The sequence below is a fragment of the Sinohyriopsis cumingii genome, chromosome 6 (genome assembly GCF_028554795.1).
Source record: "Sinohyriopsis cumingii isolate HCF-2022 chromosome 6, ASM2855479v2, whole genome shotgun sequence".
NCBI classification, from domain to species: domain Eukaryota; kingdom Metazoa; phylum Mollusca; class Bivalvia; order Unionida; family Unionidae; genus Sinohyriopsis; species Sinohyriopsis cumingii.
Window position 1 is genome coordinate 124912241 of NC_142966.1, and position 6000 is coordinate 124918240.

Consider the following 6000-nt stretch of genomic DNA (forward strand, 5'->3'; position numbering starts at 1 on the left):
TGAAGTAAAAAAGATCAAATTGCAGTTATTTTGTTTCCAATGCATTTCTGTGCATTTTCTCTGCACTTTTTCTGAAATATAAAGATATCAAAACTCTTATAGAGAATGGTGTTGTTTGTCAAGAAGATTCATCCGTTCAGAAAGGGCTGGTTTCAATCAATATTAAAAATAGTTGTATTATTATTATTATTATTATTATTATTATTAACATTGAAAGATCAAGACGTACATATATATCTCCATATAGCACATGTAGACCAGCATTTCACTTAAGGAAGTCAGAGGATAAATCAAATTCTCTTTTATTGGTTTCATCATAAGACTGTGACTCGAAATTCCGTTCTGCCAAGCCCCATTACGACTTCTTCATGCATCTCGGGAGGCCAGCTTCCTTGTGGAGGATAAATGTATATTGTCCCAAGTGTCTCACACTTCACCTCATCAATGTACATGGGGTCTGGGCTGACTGAGGTGTAGATACGGCATTTCTCTGTGAGTTTCTTTCATTCATTACGATAAAATGTATCGATAAAGCTACATTCCCTTTTGTCTAAAGTGATGTCTAGCACTGGGATATCATGCCGCAGACATGTAGCATCATGTCCCACCAAGTCACATTATCCTGATACCAGGCCGATCAGTCCTAACACTAAACTCAATGCTGAGCCCCAGGCGAGGCAGCTGCTAGTACAATTTTTAAAATTTTTATAAGTCTTTTTTATGATTCAGCCGGGGTTCGAACCCGCAACCTCGCGCATCCGAGGCAGACGATCTAACCTATTAGGCAACCGGAGCGATCTATTTCTGTTATCGATCTGCTGCCCAGTTGCTAATAAATAGAAAGCAGGGGTGAATAATGAATTCAATGAACGAATCGTTTTAACTAAACAAAAATGGTCAACTATTTGTTTTCTGTTTAGAGCTCCCATTTTTTTTTTCATTTAAATGATTCGTTCATGCAGTTCATTATTTACTCATTCGCCTATAATTATTCCTTTTTTTAAGTTCTTGTTGGTATTATTACTGTTGTTTGCAGTTAATACTGCAGTTAATACTGTCATTACATAAACAATAATTTATCAGTCAAAACGTACCCAAACCGGAACGTACCCAAGTCAAAACGTGCCCAGACCGAAACGTACCGAAGTCAAAACGTTTCCAAATTAAAACCTTTCGTGTTTTAGTTTATTTCCTTTGCGTTTCATTTTTCCATTGCGTATTTTAGTCGAACCAGCTTGAATCATCAGTAATACTTTACTTCTTTTTGTTAAATACTATTGATTTTAAGGAGTAATATCACATATTTAGCTGCATTAAAATTTATGTATTCCTACAAACGTTTCGATTAATTAGATCAGCTGAACTTAAAAAATTAAACACCTGCAATCCACCCAAATCCAGTGTAATGTTAGGCAGATATGTTAATTATCATTAAAAAAAAAACTCACTGGCCGACAATTTTCTTGCATTATGTACTCTTGCATCTATTTGCACGCAAGCCTTATAAAATGTAATTATTACATCAAATTATAGCTTTCGGACAAGTGAACTGGAAATATGTGCTGACTCACATGAAAAAAGCACCCATATCCAGTTTAATTTATGGTGCTACTGTTCTCGGTAGTTTCAGCATTTTTTTTTAAATCGTGAGCAGTTAATTGTCACAGTAACCTAGTATTACTGCTGATTCAAACTGATATGAATAAAATATGCAATGGAAAAAAGATCACAATGGCAATCAAATAAAATAAGAAATGGAAAAATGGAACGCAACGCAACTAAAGATACAATGGAAATTATTTCTGTGTTTTTAATTATAAAAAGAGAAAAAGGGTTTTGTCATCACAAGTATACATATCTGTTTTAATTGCGAAATAGAAATTGGAATTAAATTTCAAAACTGACGCTAATAATTGTATGAAAATTGTGCATTTGAGTGCTGGTTAAAACACGTAAAACAGTCATCAACCATGGTATGGATCAGTTGGCAGAATTTTCTCCACGTGAAAACACAACAAAAATATATTCAAACGATACTTCTAAATTAAAAGATCATCAGATAATATAGTTCCATTGCATCTGCCCCAGTTTCCATTGCTCATTAGGCCGGTTAGTGTCATATGGAACATTTTAAACTAAAATTATGTCCATCTTTAAAGCGAGTGTGGGTCATGCTTTAATTTGGGTACGTTTTGACCTGGATTTGTTTCGGTTTAGGCACGTTATAGGATAGGGAAACCATTTTCAACTTAGAGCTGTTTATAACTCAACGCCATGTAAGTAATACTTGTGCTCAGTATATGGCAGTTGTTTTGCAATGGTAGATTTCATAGAAATTGCAATACTTACTTAATATACACAATGTTTTCTCGCTAAAAAAATTGGCCGTTCAGCAAACTCGCTCTCCTTACCGTGCATCATGTTGCCATTACAGCACGCTATCATGTGCCCGAAAGTGCAGCCTGTTGCCTTAATAATGAAAATTCCCTTTTTGCAAGTTCAGCCACAAAACAATGACTTATTTTCTCCACGCAAATCAATATTTAGTCGACACCGTGCATTTGATTTTTAAAAACAATATTGGATGGCGTTCATGCATTTGAAATTGTGTTATTTGTAAGTTTTATCTTTGAAACAAGATGGCCGCTATCGCTTAACCGGCTTGAAGCAGCTGTTCCGTTTTTTAGTGCCGTTTTCATGATATTTGTGCTTGTTACCTGTTTGCATCTTCGTTATTGTGTTCATTATGTATTGGCTGTTAAATTCGTATGCGTTTCTTCATCTCCTTGTTTTGGAAACGAGAACAATTAGTCTTTTTCAGCTGTCTTGCTGCACTGTTTTTGAACAAACCGCCATCACGTGATACTCGTCAGTCATCCCGTTTATGCTACGATAGACCCTCATTAATTGCTTTAAATGATCACTCCTTGGCTCTCCACACTACATTCTGCTCTAGACTAAACGAACTGGGACTACATTCATCATTACCTAAATGTAAACAGAGGCGAAAAAAGAAACGTTGTTTCAAATCTGGCCTTCGAAGAACAGGAAGAAGAATCCCAGTTATCTCCCTTATATCGGCACAACCATTAAAAAAAAATTAGACCGTTAATTTAGGTAACTTAATTCAAATCACTATTAATTCGTCAACCTTTGTGTCAACTGTCCTAGAAATACCTCTGCTCATTGCATTATTCAATGCCCAGTCAGTAGGACCACCGGAAAAACGCACAGAAATGGTTAATTTTATCAACGACCAAAATGTTGACACATTTTTCCTGACAGAAACATGGCTAAAAACATCAGGCGATCAGTCCAAGTGTGTGGATCTAACACCCACTGGTTACTTCATCAAGTCGTTCCCCCGTAATTCTGGCGGAGGTACTGGCCGCCATGTATAGCCTATCGTGCTGAAAAATGGCGTTAAACCCCACAACAACAACTGGCGGAGGTGGAATTGCTGTCATCACAAAGAACTCCATGATAAAACGTCTTAACTACACCACAACATTCAATTTCGACCACACATCGTTTGAACTAGTCCAAACAACACTCACACTGGAGCAAAGGTTGGTCCATTTTTTCTGCCTATACCGCCCTCCTCCTAGTAGAAAAAACAAGCTGGCTGACTCTCTCTTTTAGGAGCAGTTTCCAAATCTCCTGGACTATGGAAATTCGATAGGTGGCAACCTGATTATTCTCGGAGATTTCAACTTTCACTTTGACTGTCCCGGAAACTCAAATACATCAAAACTCATTGATTCCATTAATGTTTTCAACCTCAAACAGTCAGTTAACCAACCCACACATAAACATGGTCACATTTTAGACTGGATTCTTCATAGACCTGATGATAACATTCTACGGTCCTCCCTGGTATCCCATGATCTTGCATCAGATCACCTCTGCATTATAGGCCATCGTATCAGTCCCTAACCCTCCACCTTTATCTGCTACTAAGAGAAACCTCCGTATGATAAATAGAACCAAACTAATGCATGACATCCAAGCTAACCTAACAACTTGGTTACCTCCTACAGCAGAACAACTCAATAACTGCCTGCGTTCATTGCATGACAAACATACCCCAGCTACCAAGTGCAGAGTATCAATTCAAAAGTGTTCTCCATGGTATGGCAGTGTTAGGGACCAGCTTCGCACTGCTAAAAGAGACCGCCGTAAAGCTGAGAGGCTCTGGCTTTCCACCAGACTCACTATTCATAAGCAAATCTATGAAGTCGCTAAGAAGAATGCCACAAATATAGTCTATGCAGCAAAATCAGCTCACTATACTACTAAGATCATGGAAAGTTCCAGCTGCAAAGAGCTCTTCGAGATTACTAACAAGCTAATGTCAAGGAACAAATCAACACCACTTACAACTACCTACTCTCCAGTCGACTTTCCGGACATGTTTGCAAATTTCTTCCATGACAAAGTACAAACCATAAGAGATAAGCTTGACACCACAATTTCAATTGACTCGTCGTCACCATACAGTTGGGATACAGAATTTGAGCGGCAACCATTAGCAGCATTTGAACCTGTCTCTATGGATTTCGTACGTACAATCCTGATGAAGAGTGCACCAAAGTCATGTAAACTTGATCCAATTCCAATATCACTGCTGCTTGAGTGCTTAGATCCAGTATTGCCTTCACTAACTGATGTTATTAATACCTCTCTCTCATCCGGGGAATTCCCATCATTTTTCAAAACTGCCATTGTAAAGCCTTTTCTGAAGAAACCAACACTAGACCATAACGATTTAAAGAACTACTGCCCAGTTTCTAATCTCCCATTCATATCAAAAATCTTAGAAAAGGTTGTTATATCCCCGCTTGTATCTCATCTAAATTCAAACAGTCTTTTAAGCAATGTACAATTGCCACAGTACTGAAACTACTCCTCTAAAAGTAGTTAATGACATTCTCTCTGCGTTGAATAGCGGAAAGATTACAGTCCTCACCCTCCTTGATTTGTCTGCTGAATTTGACACAGTAGACCAGGATATATTACTTCACCGTCTCCAGCATGTATTTGGTATTCATGATACAACCTTTCTGTGGTTCAAGTCCTACGTGGTCAACAGGACATAAATTGTATCTGCAAATGGAATACACTCCAGCCCAGTTGATCTATGTTGTGGTGTTCCACAGGGGTCTGTTCTTGGACCTGTTCTCTTCATTTTGTACACTCAGCCGCTCTCAAGTGTCATAGATCATCATCCAGTGTCTCACCAATTGTACGCTGATGACACCCAAATATACAAATCTAGCCACCCAACTGAAGTTGATGCTAACATCCAAGGTGTAGAGAGGTACATTTCTGATGTGAAATCATGGATGACATGTAACAAGCTGCAGATGATTGATGATAAAACTGAGGCCATTCTGATGACAAAAAAAAAATACTTTCTTATTCACATCCTTTACCTCAAACAATAAATATCAGCAACACCAACATTAAATTCACACAATCAGTACGAAACCTAGGTGTTACTCTGGACAGTACTCTCACATTGCACCAACATGTCATGAACATATGCAAAGCTGCATATCTTGAGCTGAAACGCATCAGCTCAATTCGCAAATATTTTTATATTGATGCCACTAAAACACTTGTGTGTTCATTAGTACTTTCAAGACTGGACTATTGTAACTCAATTCTGTCTGGTTCATCTCAATATCTACTCTAGAAATTTCAAAAAGTTCAAAACACAGCTGCTTGGATCATACTTAGAGTACCAGGATCAGAGCACACCTCACCGCTGCTCTGTACCCTACACTGGCTATCTATTCGATCCAGAATCAAACACAAAATTTGTTCTCTGTGCTACATTTCACTGTCGGACTCTAGTCCAACATGCCTATCTGATCTCACCCATGTGTACCGACCAGCAAGATACTTACGCTCCTATTCTGACAATCGTATACTCATTATTCCCACTATGAAAACAAAGTCATATGGACGGCGTTCTTTTGCATACCAGGGCCCAGC